Source organism: Nelumbo nucifera, chromosome 5, assembly GCF_055504915.1.
Source record: "Nelumbo nucifera cultivar China Antique chromosome 5, China Antique-T2T, whole genome shotgun sequence".
Taxonomy (NCBI): Eukaryota; Viridiplantae; Streptophyta; class Magnoliopsida; order Proteales; family Nelumbonaceae; genus Nelumbo; species Nelumbo nucifera.
In genome coordinates, this window is record NC_142653.1 from 47,579,608 (window position 1) to 47,605,006 (window position 25,399).

At 40.7% G+C, this 25,399-nt stretch overlaps 1 pseudogene; it reads right to left on the reverse strand.

The window, feature by feature from the left end:
• Positions 1-19,912: 19,912 nt before the first annotated feature.
• On the reverse strand, positions 19,913-21,152 carry LOC148791544 (uncharacterized; annotated as a pseudogene).
• Positions 21,153-25,399: the final 4,247 nt, after the last annotated feature.

Here is a 25,399-nt window from a genome sequence, read left to right on the forward strand (position 1 = left end):
TGAGGTGATGGGTGTGTTGAATTTGATTTTAAGGAGTTAGAACTTGTATATCGCATAGATCGGAACCATTAGAAAGGAAGTTGCCATGATGAACAGTGGATATTTGTTGTTTAGCCATGAAAACTAATGTGTAACTAAGTTGTTGTTTTCCAAGTCTGGGATGATGTCTGATCAAACGTTGATGTTGATCTCAAGGTTCTTATTCGTCTCGTGGATTGTGTCAAAGGAGGGTATTTCGGACTTTGGAAAGTCTCAAGTTTATCTGGTTGGGTTTCCAAGTTTCTTGGGTCTAAAAGGAGAGTACAAAGAGGTAGGGTGAATGGACCGAGAAAAAATTGGGTGCTGACATGGGCTAAGATAAGTATGATAAGAAAGTATTTGAGGACGAGAGTGAGGACATAGGTACATACAGATTCAGAGGTGAAAGGGTGTATGGTAGATTGTCTATGTAGGTTAGTGTGTTGGAGGTGTGATGTTTGTCTATGTCCTTTCCTTCTCATAATACACATTACCACTCGCCTCCCCTTGTTGTATACCTTAACCCTACATCTATTACCCTGCATTTCTTAATTTTAGAGTTTGCCATAAAAAACTCTCAATTTGAGAGAGAGAGAGAGGGAGGGAGGGAGGGAGGGAGAGAGAGAGAGCTGAAGGAAGTGATGAAGTTTCATCAACCTTGGGCTTTCTTGTTGTCCTTCAAAGATCTATTAACAAGGCCAAATAAGGAGGCAAAGTTTCTTGTTTTCCTTTGATTTTTCTTTTCCTTAACTTTTGATTCCTTTGTTGGACTTTTTTTGATACTAGCTTCATCTAATTGGTGCAATATTTTCCATATTCTTTGTTAGTAGTAATTTAGAATAACCAAAGTTATAGGTGATGGGGGTGATTTAAGTAGAACCTAAAATCCAACTTTGTTGAGAAATAGATGGAACCAATCAATGTGGTGAATAAACAAAGTTGCCACTTGAATTCATGTGCTCATGTTTGTTACTTGAAATTATACCGCATGGAATCCATCATTTGTCATTGGAGAGTAGACTAGATACAAGCTTAACCCTGCAATACTTAGACATTCAAACGCAAATTCTCATCTTTGCTAGCCTTGAGGTTTCAACCTTGCACCAAGCAATAAAACCCTGTTTTTCATACAATTAATAATGAAGAACTTTAATGTGCATTTGGACAATAATGAAGAACTCATTGTATCTAGGATATAAAAGTTCTTTACTAACAAAACAAATTGTTTAATAAGTGCTCTACTTATTGTTTCAATATTTCTATAATGATTATCAATGGCACGTTGGTACTTAAATGGGGGTATGAAATTTATCAAAATGGCCATATAGCTTTAATGTTACAATATGGGAATAGATCCTATTATTTATCCATATAGGAAGTTTCTTCTTTTGAAATCAACCAACAAAAGAGTACATAATTGTCAAATACCTTGAACTTAGACTAACCATATAAGATGTCTTAGATCATCTTAGTGAGGGAAATCCATTGACAATATCATGTCTTTCAGCAAAGAAGACTACTTAGATGTATCACCAACATGATGTTTTGGTGGTACTGGACAAAGTTTTGTGGGTTTAGATAATATGTTCACATTCTCATCTTCTCGTGGTTGAACCCATGGGTGTTTTTCTAACCTCAGTCCTTGTATCCCAATTGCAACCTCTTTCAAAGCTGGTCTTTCTTCACCTTTTACATTGAGGCATCGCTTTGTAATTTCAGCAACCACCAAAAATTCTTTAATATTTTCCTCTTTCAAAAGCCGACTTTCAATTAGTTCAAAGAGACGATTCTCTAGTTGGCCACTTTACGTACTCCATAGATTTAAGCTCCAGTAGTATCTCCCCTCTTTTTGCGTTAAGGGGTGTATAGTTCTTTGTTTGGACTGGCAAAGATCAGGAGCATTGACCTGACGACCTGCTATTGCAACGGAGGGTTTTGCTTCTACGACAAGGATACCTGCTACGCCTACGCGGCAACCTACTATGTCTTCAGGGCAACCTGCTTCTCTTCATCTATTTGCTATTGCTTTGGCCATCCTGTGATCTTTCCTTTTCTCACTGAGCTCTACTTGAGATTCGATTGCTTCTTCAGCCTTAGTAAACTTGGCCGCTTGGTCGAGGAACTGTTGGGGGTTCAATTCAACCTCTCAACACAACTTGTAGTGTTGAACACCGCGGAGAGCTGAACGGTAGGGTCGAGGTTGGGTATCTATAGGCACTACAGATTAAACCTCTTAATATAGTTCCTAAGTGATTCATCGTCTTATTGGACTACGTATAGGAGGCAAGTTATTGACTTCATCGCCGTTGTAAATAGGACTGCGAACTGATTCTATGTCTTTATTGAACCCAGTGTCAACCCAAAATACCACAACCAAGCTATGCCTCAAAATGTTGTAGGAAACACCATGCACAAACTGGCATCTGTTGCCCTATGAAGCTTTATCAGGGCTTGAAAACTGTCAATGCGATTGACCAAATCTGTAGTACCATCATAAGACTCGAGGCTGAGAGCCTTGAAGTCCTTGGAGTGGGGTGCCTTTGTTAGAAGGATTAGGATGCATCATATGGATGGCCGAACCATGCTAGATGGCTAGGCAAAGTTTCAAAAATTCTCTAGTCCTTTTGGGAATTGAGTTCCCTATGTTTTGAAAAACTACATTTTTCAAGATCGGTCTTGCATTGAACCAGACCAGATTTGACACCAAACAAAGAAGGATAATTGTACCTGATACGGATACCAAAAAAGCAGATTCCAGGGTGGAAGTTCACGCCCAACTCAGTCCTAAAACCAGCCTCCATTGAAAATGGCATAGTGTATAGGTGAAGTTGATTCAACAACACAGTTTTTAACAAACTGCAATCAAGTTCTTAGATCAATTTAGGGAAGGTTAACCTGAAATTCTTTTGAATTTTTCTTGCAAAAATCAAAAGAAAACTAATCTCTATCAGTCCTTGAAGCCTAAGTCGTGATAGGGTTTCTTGGAAGACAAAAGAGAAGAAGAGTCAACAAGAGAAAGTGGTGTTCTAGTCTAGTTCGCCCTCTTCTTCTTTTATCTCCTTATGGAGTACTCTCCTAATCAAATTAGGAGATTATCCAAATCTAATTTGGATCTGGAATTTATTAAGAGATAAGCCCTATCCTCTTAAAAGGATGGGTGCTCTATACCCATTTCCAAACCTAGATTTGACCCAGAGCATATGGCAACTTAAGTTGTCATGTGACAACTTACTTAATCTTATTAATTATGGGCCTTAGGCCCATTTCCTTCAAAGGCTCATGACCCAAAATGTTGCATGGAAAACTTAGGCATGATTTGTATGACGTGAGACTCCACAATGACCTCACATAAGTCTACATGTGTTCAGCCCAACCTCTATGAAAAGGTTAAGCTGAATTTACTCCTAAACGTAGTAAACCCTTGAGCACATCACTATGGGCTCAATATGGGCCCAACATTTACACCTAAATAATTAATGAATTCATCAATCCTATGAAGATCAGACGATGATGGCCTTAAGTAAGATAAAGTCCACCAGGTAATCAGCCCTGTAATGGTCTCTTACACTTAACTTCTCTGCTCATAATGATCAAACACTGCCCTACAAGGAATGACCTCTCCCTTGGCTACAAGGTTCAGTGTCACACTCTCAACTCGGATGGATCCTATAAATTAAAATCTTTTGCAAACATTTTTCATAAAACATAATATATATATCATATAAATATATTTTACAAAACCAAATCTCAAACACATTTAAAATCCACTACCGACAGTTTAGGTTTCCATCAGAGAGAGTGTAATTCCTATCATTCACTTTGTTCGACAAAGGGGTCGATCATATCACTATGATCACCCATTCAAATGAATTCTTAAACTGCCCCAACATACCCTGGTTTTGAACCTTGATGGATCTCACTGATTGGCATATCAAAGACATCCCAATCCAACACCTAGTGCAGTACCATAATCAAGTCTAGGGGTTATGTGTAACTTTCCAGTTTTACCCATCAATTTCCAAGGTCCAAAGCATAATTAGAAAATGGTCCGGGTTTAGTGTTTCATCCAAACATAGATTACATGTCCTTCGGGTCTACTAATAGTAGCTGAGACAAGTTGCCCCAATTTCTTTGGTAGCATATCAGTGTTAGCCTTTGCAGGATAAACTTCCTAAGTCTATCCAACAGTTGAGAAGATTTTAAACTAACACGAGTCTCATAAGTTTCCCATTTAAGGGGTAATTACATAGAAATATACCAATATCAACAAATAATGAACTTTTATTCTATTACAATAAATGTATCTATACATCAATCTGATTGGAGCGAAGGGCATACACTATCTAATAGTCGCAAGGATCTCGGGTGCTAATAGCTGCACTCGAGTGACGGTTAGTGTAGTGGAAGTGGCGACCACCTCTTCTTTCTTGTCTTTTTCTTTGCTCGGCACAAAGCGAGTCCTTCTCAGGTTCTACTAGGAGAGTCTGCGATGCCTCCTTCGTGACCCCTTCGTGTCTGTATTGGCGGGTCGGCAACAGAGCTAGCTCGGCTAGTGCCTTCGAATGCTACTAAGTCTCGAACTTCAAGGTTATGAGTGCATTGCTGCCTACTAGCATGGTTTTGATTCTGGTCGCTGGGGTTCTGGTTGATGTTTTCGTTCACCACCGGGGTGGGGAATGTACCAGTGATCTGATACTGATGTGGTTGCTACTGTTGGTAGTGAGGGGCTAATGGCATTGGCACACCGAGGGGGCCATGATGTATTGTATCAACTCATAAAAATGGCAGCCATCGACCCTCCAGAACTGCATCCGTAAATCCATATTGCGGACGTACTATAACAACTCATAAAATGTCAACCATCAATCCCAGTAGGAACCACCGAGGGGGATGCGATGCTTAGCAAGGTGAGGGTATTGCTAATTTGCCCGACTGCAACCATTGGACTTTCAATGCTCATCACAAGCTAATTCTACCCCCCTTGTGTAGTGTCATCTACTAGGACGTTGTTGGCATTATTTTTCGTGTGGCTTGCGTGATTGCAGTGGAGTTGGTGAGAACTTCGGCTTTTAGTCATGGTTCCCACAGACAATGCTAATTTATGATGCGTGATCTGGTGCTCCCTACTCGTAGTATAGCTCAGATGCCGGACTGAGTAGGTCACCTAGATGAACTGCAAGAAAAACAATAAGAGCGACAGGGTGCTTTCCCAATGTAGGCACTCTGATGCTTAAGTTAGTGAAGTACATTTTGGAGATCTAGAAAGCAGGAGAGCTAAGGATGCTTGAGAGCTAAATCGCGAATACCTCTTTTGGTGAATGGGGTGCCTTTATATACATGCGAGATACGTGTGTTTCATGCTGTTTGCTCGAGATCCTCGATGAAGATGTGTTTGTCTCATTCGGAGGTCATTTATGAGTCAAAGTCAGGGTCCGCATGGGGGAGTCATTCCTAAAGAGTGCAGCGTGGGGAAATGGGCCCGTAGAGTATGGAACATGATCCCGGGAAACTAGGAGGCCTGATCCTAGAGGGAGGGCTACGCATGTAGGGGACTGTTCACCACATCATGCAGTTATCAGCTAGGTTGCGGTTAGATCTATGGGACCTCGGCGGGAGGTCTCTCCTTTGCCGAGGTCAACAGGTCGGCCATGACCAGTTCATCAGTATGCCGAGGTGTCGTTGAGGCTCCTTAGCACGTGCAAGGTCCTCTCCTAGTGTTCCAGGGTGGCTCCCAAGTGCATCCGAGGTGATAGGATGTGCCAATGGAGGGTCAAATCCTCCATCATCAGGAAGAATCGGTAGGCTCTGAGTCACGGGATTTGTGGAGAGACAAGGAGAAGGGAGATTCAGTCACATTCGGCGTTGGTGGTTTCTGAAGCAGGGGATTCTCCACTATTAGAGGTGTAAAGTGGGTCGTGTCGTCCTCCCTAGTGGAAATTTTGGGGGTCAGCCCAGCACGGCCCACGGCCTAGGCCCAAAAGGGCTCTTGCCGTGCTGTGCTGGCACGCGGGCCTAGGCCGGGTCGAGCTGCAAGCCGTACCGGGCTGGGCCACAGGGCGAGCTTTGGGCCTAGGCTGAACTGGGCTGCACTATTTTCTTTTCATTTTTTTCTATTTCTTTTTTGAAAATTTTGATTTCTTTTCTAAGTAAAATTGTAAAACTAAAATATTTAACTTTCCTATGGACTTTAGGAATTGGGAACTATTTAAAAAATTAGGAAATGAGAATTCTAATTTATTTTACACATAAATGAAAAAAAAAATACTTAACCAAATTTAAATAAGAATGATGGAATAACAAATTGGAAGAAAAATAGGAATTTTATTTCATTTAAATTTGAATGCTACAAATTAATGAATTACAAATACAATGATTTGATCATTACATACTTTGATGAATAAAATATAAAAATGGAATAAATTAATAAAATATAAAAAATAAAATATGGTTACAAATTGAAAATACAAAATTAAATTGTTAAAAAATTAAAAAAGTAAATTAAATAAAATTAAAAAAATTACAATAATTTGAAAATATGAAAAATTCTATACAAGTAGTCAAAATTCATGAATCATCATTCAAGACTTTCATTGTTCATGCAGCTTCTTTGTCCGATGTTGTATCATGCCCTCCCTTGTCTTGTAATATATCTTCTGCATCTAGCCAATCCTTGAAGCAAATGCACATCTCTATGCTTTCATTGTTCATGCAGCTTCTTTTGTCATCCAGCACCCTAGTACCTGCACTAAAACAAGACTCTGATGGAACTATAGATACCAGAGGGGTTAGTAGATCACGTGCCATGGTGGCGAGAACCGAATAATTTTTCGAGTGTTCACTCTACCAGGCTAAAATATCAAAATTATTTGATACTTCATCTAAATTAGAAAAATTTGCTTGTAAATAAAAATTAAGTTCAGTAAATGAACTTGTGGAACTAGTAGATTTCTGCCTTCTACTTCTTAAATAAAAAAGTTTTTCTCTTCTACTACTGTTGTAGGAACATTTTCTACAACTTCAGATTCATACAAACTGTACATTTCAAATAATAAATTACTAATTTCTTCTTTTTTATTTCCTATATCAATATTCATATTTTCACAATATGTTTAAAGTAAAATATCTAAACCATCTTTCCTAATCGTAGGGTCTAATATTGTGGCTAAACAATAAAGGGGAGAAATGTTCTCCCAATATAATTTTTAAATTTATTTTTCATAATTTTAACAATACATTGAAATTATGGATTATTTCTATATTTAGCAAAAAATCACTAATTACCATTAATTGATATGGTAAATTACAACAAGTTGGATAATAAATTCAAGATAATTCATTTGTTGCATTATAAAAATGTTTTAAAAAATCTCTTATACAGACTGTCATTTCCCAGTCTTCCTCAAATATCATATCATTAGACATTTTAAAATTATGAAAATCAGAAAGAATTTGTTTATGAGATATACAACTTTCTAACATAGCATAGGTAGAATTCCACTTATGCTTTACTTCTAATATAAAATGTTTATATTTTAAACTATAATTTTGGCATAAATATTTAAATTCTTGTTTTCTTGCTCCTAAACTTTTTATATATATAATACAATTTCTAATTTTTGAAATATAATTTGAAATAATATTCAAGGCATCTTGAAATCATAAATTTAAGATGTAACATGCACATCTAATATGAAATAATTTATTATTTAAGCTTGGTTTTAATTGAAATTTTAAAATATTTATTGCAGAATCATTATTGCTAGCATTATTAAAACGAATATCCATAAGCATGCAAAGTACTTAAAATACTTGCAGCAATAGCTGGGCCACTATGTGGCCATTCAAGCCTAATAAAACTTAAAATTATTTTATTCAAAAGCCAATTTTCATCAATGAAATGGCCTGTAACACAAATATGACTAATATTAAATTAGGATGTCCAAATATACGAAGTAATTGCAACTTTAGAATTAAAATTTGCTAACAAAGAAATTAACTTTTGTTTATATGAATAAAAAATTTTTAAAGCATCGGTTCTTATAGTATCCCTATAAACTTTTTTATATTGTGGGTTTACAGAACTACGCAACCATTTTTCTAGCTTGTGAATATCTAAAAGTACCAAAGTAGTCCCCCTCCCTATCTATGTTTGGGTTGTTTGTCTCCCTTCATCTTCCTCTTGATCATGTTTGAGTAGATGTCTACTCAAATGACCCGTACCACTCTTGCTACAATAACTAAAATATTTCCTACTTTTTTGGCAAACAACCCTTTTCCCTTTCCCATCAATATCCTCTACATTGAAAACTTTCCAAACTGGTCTACTCAGCTTAGAAACCCTCCTTTTTCCCCTAGTATGAGTACTACTAGGGGTGAAAGTTCCACTTCCATCAACATCAATCGCATTAGTGCTAACACTATCGTGATGCAATTGAATGTTATCCATGGTGAACATGTTGGGGAATCGGTTTTCAGAAGAGCTGGTCATTTTTTTTTTAATTTTAAAAAGGTAAAAATTAATCTAATTCGACTTATCCAAATTACCAGTTCAAAATCTCAACTTGATTTTAACAGTTGAAGCCTTTCAACGTCCAAGCCTCCCGAATTGAGATACTTGAGCTGGTTAAGCAAGCCTTCTTCTTGTTGAGAGTTGAAACTTCGATAAAGTTGAAACTTGAGAATTGGAGAATGCAGAATCAAATAATTAGTTAATTAGAATTTCTTAGATTGCAGATAATTGAAAATCTATGAGTTTGAGAGAGAGAGAGAGGATATTCAGAGAATTGTTAAATTGGTGTGATGAGAATGGTGGAGGATAGGGCTATTTATAGCAATTGAACATAATTCAATTGCCCAAAATACCCAAAAAACTGTCTATTATTTAGTTGTTGGGAGGGGTATTTTGGTCATTGTAAAGTTACTTATAACTTTACTTAAAATGACCCATAAACTAGTTGTTATATAGCTATTGGGGGGGTATTTATGTCATTTTTTCACCACCACCATAAGCAAAATACACAAATACTGCCCTAATATGGCTGTTTATAACTGTTGGGGGGTATTTCTATAAACCCCCAAAAAAAAGCTGAAACTAGCCATTGTGACCCTTTGGGTGGGGGGGTTGGGGGGGGGGGGGGCAATGGTTATATTCTCGAGCGGGCCGAGCACGGTCCACTACGGGCCTAGCGGGCCGTGTCGACACGTGCGCCGTGGGTGACACAGCACGTGCTGTCGTGCAGTGTTGTACTGGCCCATAGGCCTCAAATCCCTAGCCCAGCATGACACAAACCTCTATGCCAGGCCTGGCACGGCCTGTGGGCCTTCATGTTGGGTCGGACCGGGCCGATCTAAAATCGTGCCAGGCCGGGCCGTGTCACGGCATCGTGTTAGCCATGCCTGGTGGGAGTCCAGACATGTGGGAGTCCCACCTCTATCCACAATGCCAATCAATGTTGGCCTGTGGGAGTCCAGACATTTTACTAGCGTTAGCCGAAAGTATGCTAGATCCGGTGTCGTGTCGGACTGAACACCAGAGAACATTGACTCCAATTTCCTCTTCTCAACGTTTGCACCACTAGGCAGGCTTTTCGATTTTCAAACCACTGGTTTGTTTGGTGGGCGGGGAAGATTTAGGAGGGGTGCATTTCCGATTTGGGGTCTGGGTCAACCCTTACGTGTCAACCCAATCTCTTCCACTCTCCTAGCTAATAGCCATGAACTTGGGATGGGCTTACATTGGGTTGGTTTAAAGCCCAATCCGTCGGTGACATCTCAATGTCTAGTCCCCTTGAAATCTATTTGGTAGAGGTTTGAGATGATCATGTGTCCTCTATGTGGTCGCAATGGGAACTTGAATCTCCGAGACTCATTAACCATTAATGAAGACCATAGTATGTTCATTCTTGATAGTGTCGGGAAGAAACCAAGTTTATCCACAAACTATTTCTCTCCCAAAAATAAAAACTTATAGATATTCAACTAGCACAATTCCAAGCAAGATATCAACCAAAAACAATCATAAGCCAAGCAAAGAGAGACATACGATATTTAACGTGGAAAACCCCTCCAATGTGAAGGGTAAAAACCACAGGGCCAAGGAGACCCAACCAAAATCTCCACTACTAACTTCAGGTAACAATTACATCAACTCAATCACCACAATATGCTCACAAATTTAGAGCAAATACAAATTGTCAAACATACACTCGAGAATACCAAAAGCTGTGAAAGGAATAGTCAGAAAAACTCACAAACGTGGCTACAGTTCGGGCCACAAAATGGAGACCTACAGTACTCCAAATCAGATCTCCACCGTTCAGATCGTAGGTCTATGAGTTCCGAACACGCCCACCACATTTCAGCCAAATCGGACCACAAATGGCATTTGATCAGAGTGATTGATGAAGACTGCTGTGAGATGTTTTCTTTTCCCGACCTGCTGCGAGTTGCTTCTGTTCGACCTCAAATAACCGGCGATTCAGAACTCCGATCAAAGATCCAACCGTTCAAAATGAGGCACGATGAGTTCTCCACCTACTTTCCAAATTGCAGCTCGATCGGACGGTGGATCAGAATGTTCCAGCCGTTTGACGAACTCTGCACATTGAGAAATCTGCACAATATTTCGATTTCTCTCTTTTGCTCTCTCTCTTCAACACACCGCGCGCAAATCTGATGTAACCCTAGTTTTTTATTTTTTTCTTTTGAAGACAAAAAGACAGTGGGCTGAAGGAGAATGGGCTGTAACATGGATCAATATCCCATAATGGGCTGGACCCAACAATTCTCCCCCTCCAGCCCATGAGAGAAGGGAGACACTTCAAAAAAGGCAACTATGCAAATTTAAGGCCGGATGCTCCGGCACACAGTTCAAGCTTCTCTCGAGGCACCACTTTTGTCATCATGTCAGCAGCATTTTTGTCAGTGTGAATCTTTTCAAGTTCAATCAACTTGGAGTTCAAAACATCTCGAATCCAATGACTGTCACAATGTAGTATGTACCAAGATGAATGGAGTTCAAAACATCTCGAATTTTTGTCAGAGTGAAATGTCGGATTCTTACCAAGTTCTTGCATGAATTTCTTCATCCAAAGAAGCTCTTTACAAGATTCAGTAATAGCAATAAACTCTGCCTCGGTGGTGGATAATGCAAAACACTTTTGCAATCTAGATTGCCACGCCACAGCTCCCCCTGCAAAAGTAATCAAATAGCCTGATGTAGATTTACTTGAGTCCAAATCTCCGGCCATGTTTGAGTCTGTATTACCAACAAGCACAAGTTTTTCAGATCCAAAACAAAGCTTCAAACCACTAGTACCACAGAGATATCTCATAATCCATTTCACAGCATTCTAATGCTCTCTACCTGGATTAGCCAGAAATCTACTAACCACACCAATTGCATGAGCCAAATCTGGCATCGTGCAAACCATAGCATACATTAAGTTTCCAACTGCAGATGCATAAGGAACACTTTGCATGCCTCTCTTTTCTTCATCACTAAAGGGAGGCTGTCGATTACATAACTTAAAGTGTGCAGAAAGAGGCGTACCTACTGCTTTAGCATTTTCCATGTGAAAACGCTGGAGTACCTTTTCAATGTACTTTTCTTGAGATAGCCACAACTTTTTAGCTTTCCTATCACGTGAATTTCTCATGCCAAGAATCTGCTTTGCAGGCCCTAAGTCTTTCATTGCAAAAGACTTGCTCAATTCATGCTTTAACTTGTCAATTTTAGAAGCACTGTGACCAACAATGAGCATATCATCAACATACAACAACAAAATAATGAAATCATTATCAGAGAATTTCTAAACAAATACACAATGGTCAGAAATAGTCTCCCTGTAGCCTTGTTGAATCATGACAAATTTGAACTTCTTGTACCATTGTCTAGGTGCCTGCTTGAGACCATACAAGCTCTTCTTCAATCTGCAAACAAAATTCTCCTTTCCTTTAACTACAAAACCCTAAGGCTGCTCCATATAAATTTCTTCCTCCAAGTCACCGTGGAGAAAGGCCGTCTTCACATTCACCTGCTCAACTTCCAAATCAAGACTAGTAGCTAAACTCAACACAATCCTGATAGATGACATTTTCACAACAGGTGAGAAAATTTCTTTAAAATCAATACCTTTCTTTTGAATGAAGCCCTTGACAACCAATCTAGCTTTAAATCGTGGTTGTTCAGTGTTTTCCTCTGTCTTCAACCTGTAAACCCACTGATTCTTTAAAGCTCGTTTTCCCTTAGGCAACTCTACCAATTCAAAGGTGTTGTTGTCATACAAAGACTTCATCTAATCTTTCATAGCATTGAGCCACTCATTTTTGTTCTCACTTTCAATAGCCTCATCATAGCATTCGGGTTCCCCACAATCAGTCAAAAGAATATGTTGGTCAGAAGGATACCTGGTGGAAGGTTGTCGGGCTCTAGTAGACCTCCGAAGTGAAACATCAGATGGAATAGTAGAAGCCTAGTGTTGTTCAACTGCATCATCATCTAAGGAAACATCAAAATCCTCTATGCCATGTTGATCATCAGCTTCCACATCATTCTCAATCACATCTGTCACATGTGTCAAAGGAATTGGGTCAACATTAGTCAAATCACCACTGCTTTGAGAGGTACTTGCATTCTTTGCCTTATCAATGTCTTCAATGGTTTGGTCCTCCATGAAGACCACATCTCTGCTTCTAACAAGTTTCTTTTCAACTAGATCATAAATCCTGTAGCCAAACTCATCTTGACCATACCCAATAAAGATGCATGACGGGTTTGTCGAAGCCCTCAAAATTAGTACTAGTCCCACAATAAAATATTTGCAGTAAAAGTGGTGTTAGGTCGAATCCCACAGGGAGCAAATCAGTAATCTCTTAGCCGAATGGATACTATAATTGAGTGGGGAAATTTAATAACTAAAATTAAAAGAATAAGAAAGCACTTAAAAAAACAAGAGAAAATCAGCCTTACCGAATTCTGGTTCAAGGGTTCGGATTGAATCGTTGACCATCAATCCTAGGTAAATTTCAGCATTCTTGCAATTAAAGCATTTAACCTTAGATTTATTAGGATAGCCATAATAAACCTTGTGTTTTCCTAATTCAATTGACCAAACCCAGCATTCGATCAACACTTATCACCACTCAACTGGGTACAATAGCGTTTCATGTTAAACAGTGATAGCATTAAGATTTGTGAAAACAATTAAACCAAAATAACAATAATTGAGATAGCTGCAATTACTGAATCTTGTTCCATCGATTCCTTTAGGTTGAACCATGTTAAAACATTGGTCAAAGGCTGTCACGAACAATTGACCCAAAAAGATATCAACCTAATTGCTACTTGTACCATTATTCATGACAATTACGGATCACCGAAATCATGGATAACAGTAGGAAAATCAACATGAATTCAGTTTGTCAAACTAATTAACATCAACATCCAATAAAAATATGCACAAGAATCAATGAATACTTGAATTAGAAAGTAAGAAAATAAATTAACTACAGAACCTCACAATGACACAATCGGACCTCATCCCTTGAACCAGAAAAAGAAGTTTAGCTACTCATGATCTGTGCAATCTCCATGCTTTTTTTCTCCATAGCCGAACTGCCTTCTTGAGCTTCTTGGTCTTCTTGATGATCTCTTGGATCTGAGAGTGAGTGATGCTAGAGCTAGTTCGCCCCCCTTTTTATACAGCCAAAGGAGAGGGCTGTTTTCCAACTCCTTCTAGGAGATCATCTTATCTTTAGGGAGTCTTGATCTTCTTTGAACTAATCCTATTCTATCTCTTATCTAATGATCTAATCTCAATCTTCTTATCTCTCTAGGATTACATTCAAGACTTTAGATCTGATAAGACTCTATATTTAGATATTACATTCGATATTTGGACTCTTGACTCTTGAATTCGAGTTGGGCTGCTTCAAGGTATTTCTGCGAGTTGGGCTTAAGTTGTGAAATGGGCCTGGCTGTGAACTTGCTCTGAATTCGGGCTCGTTTCCGTACTCAATGCGGGCTGAATATGTCAAAACCCAAAACATAAAAGTTGTGGGCCTTCCTTTCGTCTTTCTAATGCTTCTTGAATTGTCCAATTCGGAGTCCGGAATTGAGAGATAGGCCCAGATTACTGACTGTCACTAAAATTGTGCAAAATCACCCGATTTGCCCTGTTTTCTTCTAATTGCCTTCTTTATTGCCCTGAATCAAAATACAAGAGTAATGAGTTCATTTAAGTGCTAAAGTGATGTAAAAAGATGAAAATTAGGGGACAAAAATAGGGTTCTTTTCAGTCTCATCAATGCACTATCTTGTTTTGATATCTAACTTAGACCTCTAATCTTTTGGCACATGTACAAAAGCCTTGCATCCAAATACACGCAAGTGATCATAAGAAACATTCTTTCCATACCAAACTCTACCAGGAACATCACCCTGCAATGCAATAGTAGAAGACAAATTAATAACATGCGCAACAGTGAGTAATGCCTCACCCCAAAATGATCCGGGTAATTTTGCCTCTGAAAGTAAGCATCTGACTATTTCCATTAGTGTTCTGTTCATCATTTCTACAAGACCATTCAGTTAAGGAGTCTTAAGAGGTGTTTTTTGATGTCTAATGCCTTGCTGTCTACAATACACATCAAATGGACTACAATATTCACCACCATTATCAGTGGGAATGCATTTAAGTTTCATTCTTGTTTCTTGTTCAACTGAAGCCTGAAAAACTTTAAACACATCAAACACCTGATCTTTGGATTTCAAAACATAAACCCAAAGTTTTCTTGAATAGTCATCAATAAAAGTTACAAAATAAAGTGCACCACCATGTGTCTTTACCTTTAATAGACCATAAACATCTGAGTGTAATAATTCAAGAAACCTACTTTTTCTAGACGGAAGATGATTCTGAAAGAAACCCTTTTTTGTTTCCTAGTCAAGCAGTGAGCACATCTTTTCAGCGCCGCACCTTTCAAACCCGACAAAACATTTTTCTTGGCCAAACAATCAAGCCCTTTTTCACTTATGTGAGTAAGCCTCTTGTGCCATAATTCTGATAAACTGTCACCATTAACTGCATTCACAGAATTTGCAAAGATAGAAGCATTTATCAAATATAAGTTAGAAACTTTGTTACTCGGGCCACAACCAGATTTCCTTTCTTGAGTTTTCATTCTCCATTGCCAAAGAAGTTACAGTAACCATCATCATCAAACTTTCCTGCAAAAATCAAGTGTAAGCGAACACTAGGAGCATGCTTAACATCATTCAGTACCAACTTTGTTTTGTTATTGGTCTCTAGGCAAACGTTTCCAATGCCTACTACCGTTACAACTGCACCATTCCCCATCTTTAAAACCCTAAAGTCTCATGAAGAATAAGATGTGAAAAAATCTTTTGTTGAAGTCACATGAAATGAGGCACCACTATCAATCACCTAACTTGTCTCATGACAAGCAACATTTATCAAGTTATCATCATAAACAAGAACAAGATCATCATTAGTGGCAGTAACAACATGATCATTATTTTCATGTTCATTTTTCCCTTGCTTATTATTAGCACTCTTATTTTCACTTTTCCACTTGTAACAATATTTTTTTATATGCCCCATCTTTCCACAATAATGGAACTCAAGATTTGTGTCTTGATCTTGACTTGCTTCTATTTTTATTTTTACCCCTTTCAATTTTATGTTTGCTTCTCCCCCTATTTTCTGTGACAAGAACCTCAGGATGTGTAGATGAAGCTTGAGACCTTGTTCTCATCTCTTCATTCAAAACACTACTTTTAACATGTTCCAAAGTCACATTACCATCAGAGATAGAATTAACAAGTGAAACACGAAAAGTTTCCCAAGAATCTGGTAAAGTGGCAAGCAACAAGAGACCCAAAATCTCATTATCGAATTTTATGCCCATACCTGACAATTGATCAATCACTCATTGAAATTCATTCAAATAATCAGCCATGGAGTTTCCTTCCTTATATTTGAGCTGCATCATTTTCTTAAGCAAAAACAACTTATTATTGCCAGTCTTAGAGGCATATAAATTCTCAAGTTTATTCCACAATGATTTTGCATGTGTCTCATGTTGAATATGATTATACACATTTTCATCAACAAAATGACGAATAAATCCACATACTTGTTCATGCTCAAATGTCCATTCTTCATCACTTTTGGATTTAGGCTTTTCAGAAGCAAATACAGGCAAATGCAAACTTTTAACAAACAAAAGATCCTTCATCTTGCTCTTCCACAAATGATAATTTGTGCCATTCAATCAACTAAGCTCTGATACCACTTTGTTGGGAAGAAACCAAGTTTATCCACAAACTATTTCTCTTTCAAAAATAAAAACTTGTAGATATTCAATTAGCACAATTCCAAGCAAGATATCAACCAAAAACAATCATAAGCCAAGCAAAGAGAGACACAGGATATTTAATGTGGAAAACCCCTCCAATGTAAAGGGTAAAAACCACGGGGCCAAGGAGACCCAACCAAAATCTCCACTAATAACTTGAGGTAACAATTACAGCAACTCAATCACCACAATATGCTCACAAATTTAGAGCAAATAAAGATTCTCAAACATACACACGAGAATACCAAAAGTTGTGAAAGGAACAGTCAGAAAAACTCACAAACGCAGCTATTGTTTAGGCCACAAAATGGAGACCTCCATTGCTCCAAATCAGATCTCCACCATTCAGATCGTAGGTCTGTGAGTTCCGAACAAACATACCAAATTTCAGCCAAATCGGACTACAAATGACCCTTGATCAGAGTGATTGATGAAGACTGCTGCGAGATGTTTTCTTTTCCCGACCAGTTGCGAGTTGCTTTTGTTCGACCTCAAATAACCGGCGGTTCAGAGCTCCGATCAAAGATCCAACCGTTCAGATTGAAGAAAAATGAGTCCACCTACTGTCCAAATTTCAGCTCGATCGGGCGATGGATCGGAAAGTTCTGGCCATCTGATGAACTCTGCGCACTGAGAAATCTGCACAGTATTTCGATTTCTCTCTTTTGCTCTCTCTCTTCAACACGTCGCGCACAAATCTGATGTAACCCTAGTTTTTTTTTTTTTTTCTTTTGAAGACAAAAAGATAGTGGACTGAAGGAGAATGAGCTGTAACATGGATCAATATCCCATAATGGGATGGACCCAACAGATAGCCTGAACGATAGGTCGTCAGTTTTGGCATCTTCTTCGACCCGAGGCAAGCCCAACACTGTTGGGAACCCGGTTAGTGAGCCCACATCTGACCAACAAGTGGAAGAAGATCACCTGATATAAAAGGCTGTTTTAGATCAAGTGGATAAAGCTATTTGTTTTAAGAAATTACTTGGAGTGTCTTATTGAGTGGAACATGAACCTCTTGTTCGGGATTGATTTAATGCTATGTTTTCTTGAGGAAGTGAAGGCCAACATACCTCAAGATGACCTTGGTTCTGAATCGGTTGTAGTAAAGGGGACAGAAAGCTCGTGGTCAGGTTTTTCCTCGGATCACTCGAAGTTTCCGTTCAGGAGTAGAAAGTCCAAGTGGTTGATGGGTTGTTATGATTTTCCGATCACTGATTCTTCTTCCCGTGGGCATGAAGCACTACGGGGAGGGGTAGAAGACGTAGAGGCAGAAGAAACTCAAATTGCTAGTGCACTTATCTGCCTACCTCCCCGTGTTTCTTGGGTGCGCTGTGGGACATTACAATTTTGGTTGGTTGAGGTCTAGTGGTTAGGTTTTTCTTCTGAGTTATCTGTTTTTGTGTGGTGTCTGCCTCTCTGGCCCTGCTATGTTATGAATGGGCTGATTTTGGTTTTAGGGTCTGCTTGTTTGGTTATCTTTCTTGTATACTGCTTGTATACTTCCTTAATGGTGCCTCCATGGTGTATTTATTTCAAGCATGGGAGGCCCCCATGGGGACCTCACATAAGTGGGCATGATGCAACATGGTTGGCATCTCTTGCATTGCTTGTGTTCTCTTATTGGCCCTTTTCAGATGTTGATTCATGTTGATGGTTGCTTCCATTCTTAGTGAGGCCTTTGGGTGTTTCTTTTGTCGTTCAACAAAATTACCTTATTTAATACAAACACCCAGTTGTTCTGTTGTCAAAATGTCTAATAACATATTAGGTTTGGTCCAATTCAATGTTTTTTTTAAACATTCAGCCTCACACTTTAGGTTACAACCTGAACAACTGAAACCCATAATGACAACCTTGTTAGGATAAACTCTTCAAGTCTGTCAATTGGTTGTGATTATTTAAGTCAATATTATAATAACTATGTGATCTCATATATAATAATAATATGAACTAAGAGGAATTTAACAAGACAACCTAATGACACATGAAATACATATTCATTTTATTCATAACAAATATATATACAATACATAAATTAGATCTAAGAGCATACATTGTCTAACAATAGGTTCAATTCAATTATAGGGATGGAGAAGAGAAAAGGCATTGGGCGAAAAAATAAAAAATAGCACACCTATTTTTATTTGGATAAAGAAGAGAAGGTTGAAGTCCAATACAACTACACTATTTATAAAAGGGGAAAGTTTATGATGCAGAAAGGATATGGTATGAGAAGAGTTTTGACCAATCAAAATCTATCCATGAATTTTGATAAATAATAACAGATTGGCTACCACATTTATGATTCCAGTTGACTGATCAAAAGTTTTTCAGATACCATATCCAAAGTTGAACCCTTATAAAAGACTGCTGCCCAATTTTTATCTTTATGTCTTCTTGGTAGTAGTTTAGTTTAGACTGCTAACTTAGTTTTTTCTATGGTGGTACTCTTAAAGAGCATTGGCTGATCAAAAGTCTAAACTGTCTTAGCAGCCCAATTTTCTTGTAGTGTTATGTGTTGAGATATGATTGGATTTGAAGGTAAAATCGTCTAAGTCCAAACGCAATAGATTTGGAGTGTATCTCCTCTTATTATCTATATAATCTTTCCTTCCCTTCACCATAAAGCACACTACCACTGTCCTCCCCCTCCATGTAAACCCTAAAATTGCATTCTACCATCACCCTCCAATTCTTAATTTCAACAAATAATAATAATAATAAGGGTAAAATACAAAATTCTTCCTTGAAGTTTCTGACAATCATAAAAACCTTTCCTATAATTTTACTATAGTAAAAACCTCCCTTGAACTTTTAACAAAATTGACGAAAACCTCCCTTCCGTTACTGACTCAGACTGAAAACATTTACCTATGCATAATTTTTTTTCAAAATACCCATTTTACCCTTTATGGGTACTGAAATAACTAACAGATGAAGAAAGGTGGCAGAGTGTTTCTTCTTGGTCTGTACGAGAGAGTGATGGAGTTGGATTTGAGATTGGGAGACGCCTCCAGTGCCTTCGCTTTTGCGGACAAGAGTCATAAGGTTAGCGCCAAAGGTCTAGGGTTTTGCATGGGCTTAGGTGTTGGGATTGTTAACAGTAGAGAGGACAAGAAACTAGAAGCTGATGAACGGGATTCTGCTTTAAGGGATGCAGATGAAATCGAAGAGGAGAAACAGGATTCTACTGATCCGGCTGTTCAGCTTGATCTTCTCCCTCCTGGCCCCATCCCTCATAACCCGCCTTCTTCTTCGCAGCTATGCTTTCCATGGCCAACTAAAAGTGGAATACCCAATGCGGCCAAGCGTCCATTGATATCTCCACTTTTGTTTTGTTATATTTGTTCCGTTAGGTGTCTTCATGTATTATTCTCCCTCCTGTTAGCTTCTCGTCTGCTTTGTCTTTTTTCTTTAACTGATCACCATTAGATAAGGAGGAACAGAAAGCAAGGAAACAAACAATGAAAATGAAGTATGAAGAAGAACCCATCAAAGGTTTGAGAGGAAAAAACAGAAAGAGTACCATTAACATAGTCAATAACAATTAGAGTTTCAAAAGTTAACAGCAAAAATGAGAAATTTCAGCTCGACGATCACTTTGTGATGATGAATGGAGTTCAATGACAGAAAGCACTACAGAAGCTGCTCGAGATCCTTGGCTGCAAATATCTGCTTTTCGATGATCATCTACACCATTGATGTCCTGAAATCACTGTAAGGATCATTGGAGTGCTTCACTACTGCGAAACTTTCCTGCACTTTCCCCATACTGGAAAACGTACAACATCCCATATCAGAATTCTTTCTCACTGCTCTTCTCCGTTCAAATTTGGCTTCTAATCTCCGGCGAGAACTCTTCTTGTTTAGGTGACGAGACTCCGAGGAATCAGAAGAGAAGCTCCTCGAGGAGAAAAACGTCTCTGTCTCGTCGTGTAATTCGTCTTCACTGCTGAACCACCCACCACCATTAATTTTTGTAGACGAGGAGCTGAGATGGTAGAAACTCTCTTCTTGTACTTCCTGTGGGTCTTCCGAGTCTTCTTCGACCTTTTCTTTCTCTCATTTGGTTGAAATTCCTCAAAACTATAGAATGAACTTAGAGGCAAAACGGGTGACGCAGGACATGTTCTTCCTCCCATATCACTCGACACGAAACATGGGCCATGTTCTGATACCTTCGACTTCTGTAACACCTCCTTTGGAGCGATTGTGACACTCTCGTTCCACACCACCTACATTGTTTCCGACCATCTGGGTCTACACATAGATGGAAAAATTTGAACCTTAGGAGACGAAGGCTCAAGCAGATGGAAGTCTCGGCTGTTTTGAGCTACGAAAATCGGTTTTTCGATAACATCTGATATGTTTCGAGGCTTTCAAGATCCAAATGAAGAACGAAACATGCGAGAAATTCGCATCTTGAGTCGAGCCTCCATCGAGAGACAGACAGACAGACAATTTGAGAGACTAGAAGGCTAGTCTTCTTTGAATGAAAATATATACAGGAAAGGAGCGGGAGATTGAACTCGACTGAAGGAGATCAGAGCTCTCCTTTGAGATTTTAAAAAGTCTGATACCTTTTCTTCTATTTTCGTTTGGCATGCGTCCGATGACCGGTGTAGGTGCATCGTGAGGAAGATGAACAATGTTCGGAAGGGAGGTATTTGTTGAATTTTATAAAAATATAGGGAGGTATTCACTAAAGTGAAACTATAGGGAGATTTTATGATTGTCAGAAATTTTAAGGAAGGTTTTTATATTTTATCCTAATAATAATAATAATAATAATAATAAAAATAATAATAATAATAATAATAATAATAATAATAATAATAATAATAATAATAATAATAATAATAATAATAATAATAATAATAATAATAATAATAGATACATAAAAAAAATTAAGACAAACATTTCAGCATGATCAAAAAGAAGTTGTAGGAAGTGATGTGTAAGGTCTAATCAACCTTAGGCTTTCATTTTTTTTATTTTGTATATTTTATGTTTTTTTCGGGGGTGGGATGGTACGAACCTTAGGCTTTCTTAGTATTCTTCAAAGATATATTAACAAGGCTATATATAGGGAGGTAACCTTTCTTAGAAGGAAATAGAAAAGAAAATTGTTACACGGTCAAAAAAGAAGAAAGATACAAGAAGGGCCACTTATAAAAATACTCGATAACCAGGCTAGAAAAGGGAGGTAAGCTTTGCTATTCTTCTTTTCCTTTTATTTGTCTTAAGTTTTGGATTCTTTTTTTTTAGCATTTCTTGGTTCAATCTTCTACCCTTTTTATTTTTCAAATTAATTTAGAATAAGCAAAGGTTGAGTGATGGGAATGATTTGATCAAATCCAACTACCTTGTATATGAAGCACAAATTATCTGTTCTAGGACATTTTGTTCTCACGCTTATCAGCATGAAATTATGCCATATTGGACCAATTAATGGTCCGTTTTGTCATTGGAGCTCTGAGGGTTACGTATTGATGACTTCAAGTGCAACATGCATCAATAGGTGGGAGAAAATTGTTTTCAGCATAATACTGAAACAAATAATTATATATCATATATTATTGCATTCATGAAAATAATTTCCCACGGTTTATGTTAAAAAGATCCATAACAAATGAAATTGAATATGCAGAAAATGCATTTAAAAGGCTTGGAAGAAAATTGAATGGGATAAGCACATTACCCAGGATGACCTTAATCACAGGAAAAGCTTTACTCTCTGGTTTGCAACCTTGTCCGCCTTCTCTACCATCACCACGGCTGCCCTTTGGACAGGAGCAATAGTACGACCCGATTGTATTAGTGCAATGGCCTATACATGGATTATTATTTGGATCTTCACACTCATTTATGTCTACAAGAAGAACGACAATAAGCAGAGCATTAGATCAAAAGTTATAAATGCTATAGATTTTGATGAGGGCAGATTTGGCCCTCCAGTGAAACTGTGACACGTGGCACCTCGTGACAACTAGGCAAACACCCAGGCAACAACTTACCAAGTTGGTGTCCCACCCGGGCACCGGTCTGGCTGGCCTGGCGCGACCTGCACGCGGCCTATAGGCAGCCTGCACGCTGCCTACAGGCGGCCTGCACGCGGCCCGGCGCGGCCTGCGTGCAACCTGGCGCGGCCTGCGCGACCTGCGCGCGACCTGGCGCGGCCTGCGCGCGTTCTGGCGCGGCCTGCGCGCGTTCTGGCGCGGCCTGCGCGCGGCCTGCGTGGCCTGGCGCGGCCTGGCGTGACCTGGCGCGGCCTGTGCGCGGCCTGCATGACCTGGCCAGATCAGCCTGGCGCATGATCCGACCTGGCCGACCTGGCAACCTATAAGACGCCCATCGAGAACCATTAACGGCATACCCAGCGAGCTCGGCAGCTCACCAAGGAGCTCGCCAAGGAGCTCGGTAGCTCACCAAAGAGCTCTCCAAGGAGCTAGGCAGCTCTCCAAGGAGCTCGCCACCAAGGAGCCAGGCAGCTCGGCATAGCCCAAGGAGCTCGGCATAACTCCCCCGGGCAGCTCGCCACTTGTGGGGTAGCTCGGTACAGAAGAGTAGTTTGGCGTATCGCAGGAAGATCTGGCTGACAACCTGGCCCAGACACCGACTCGCCGACTGACACAGGCGCCGACCTGACAACCTGGCCCAGACACCGACTCGCCGACTAACAGGCGCCGACCGGACAACCTGGCCCAGACACCCACCCGCCGACTAACACAGGCGCCGACCTGACAACCTGGCCCTGGCGGCGACCTGGCCGCCTGACAACCTGGCCCAGGCGCCGACTTGGCCGCCTGACACAAGCACCAGCCTGACAACCTCGAGGGGTTCACCACCGTACCCCGGTTCTGACGGGATATGATGTCTTACCGTTTGAAGGCTTTTCACCCACCTAACCCGCGAGGACACCACTATATAAGGACTCCGACCCCCAAAGCGAAGGGGGGAAGAAAAGGAGGGTAACCCCTGCTCTCTAGCTCTCTCATTTTCTCTCCAAGCTCTCTGGAATCAGAATGCTAACTTAGGCATCGAAGAGTCCCCGCCGGGAAAATACCCCCGGGTCCTCTGATTTAGTTCTCGCAGGTCTCTCAGCTCCCGCCGCCTTCAAAGGAGAGGAAATCACCTCACGCAGAGGGTAGTCGGGTTGCGCTGCACCAGGGAGCACCACCAGGCAGTTCGCCACCAGGCAGTTCGACACCAGGCAGTTCGCCCCCAGGCAGTTCGCCACCAGGGAGTTCGCCACCAGGCAGTTCGTCACCAGGTAGTTCGCCCCCCAGGCAATTCGCCACCAGGGGGCACCACCAGGCAGTTCGCCACCTGGCAGTTCGTCACCAGGCAGTTTGCCACCAGGCAGTTCGTCACCAGGCAGTTCGCAACCAGGCAGTTCGTCACCAGGCAATTCGCCCCCAGACAGTTCGCCCCCAAGCAGTTCGCCACCAGGGAGTTCGCCACCAGGCAGTTCACCACCAGGCAGTTCGCCACCCGGCAGTTCGTCACCAAGTAGCTCTCCACCAGGGAGCTCGCCACCCAGCAGTTCGTCACCAAGCAGCTCTCCACCAGGGAGCTCGCCACCGGGCAGTTCATCACCTAGTAGCTCTCCACCAGGGAGCACGCCACCAGGCAGTTCTCCCCCAGGGAGTCCGCCACCATGTAGCTCATCACCAAGGCACGTCACCACCGGGTCAAATAACGAGGTACTTAGCCAAAAAAAATTTATGCATCACAAAAAATGGTACGTGACCAGAAACGGTTACATCAATTGGCACCGTCTGTGGGAACACGCTACAAAAAGCTAAGTTCTAATCCTACAAAAGCTAAGTTCTCATCTTACCAAAGCTAAGTCCTCACTTTTTAGAAATTGATGCTATCGCCTTATAGTTTACATTTTTTATGAACTCAAAGACTATGCAGGGAGCAAACAGACTAAGTAGCCCTACCAACCTTACCTTCAATTCAGATAATGCCTCATCAGTCCTCTCCGCAAGGTCCCTCCTACAAAAGATGAGCTCTTCGTGGCTTCCGCGGGAGTTGGCGGCCAACAGACTACATAGGCGCCCTTACCGGTCGAGCCTTCCAAGGCTCTCGTGAAAGCTGGCGACCTAAAGTTAGTAGTGTTGCCCCCGAAGGTCGAGCTCCTAGTAGCTTCTTTTAGGAGTGGGTGACCGGCATTACGAAGCTGATGAAGCACAATCATAGCTCAACACCTCACAGGCAAAGCCTACGGGCCACATTACTGCTTAAGACCCGGTCGCCTCTCCAGCACGGGCAAAAGTCAAAAAAGAGTAGACTACGAGTCACTCCCAAAGCCTACGGGCCACATTACTGCTTAAGACCCGGTCGCCTCTCCAGCACGGGCAAAAGTCAAAAAAGAGTAGACTACGAGTCACTTCCAAAGCCTACGGGCCACATTACTGCTTAAAGACCCGGTCGCCTCTCCGGCACGGGCATAAGTCAAAGAAGAGTAGACTACGAGTCACTCCCAAAGCCTACGGGCCACAATATTGCTAAATATCCAGTCGCTTCCTCAGTAGGAGCAAAATCAGCAAAAGTGAACTATAAGTTGCCCTAGAGCCTAAGGGCTACACCATTGAACTGGCGGAGAACCCCTCGCCCTACTGGCAGCGCGCCACATACAGGCAGCTCCCGAAGCCTAAGGAATTGGATCAGCGCTTACTAGCTCGTCGACTTACGGGCCAAAAGAAATCTACTCCCTTCGCTGAGTTACTCAGCTCGGGAGTGGGGGCAATTGATGAGGGCAGATTTGGCCCTCCAGTGAAATTGTGACACGTGGCACCTCGTGACAACTAGGCAAACACGCAGGCAACAACTTACCAAGTTGGTGTCCCACCCGGGCACCGGTCTGGCTGGCCTGGCGCGACCTGCACGCGGCCTACAAGCGGCCTGCACGCGGCCTACAGGCGGCCTGCACGCGGCCTGTGTGCGACCTGGTGCGACCTGCGCGGCCTGGCGCGGCCTACGCGTGACT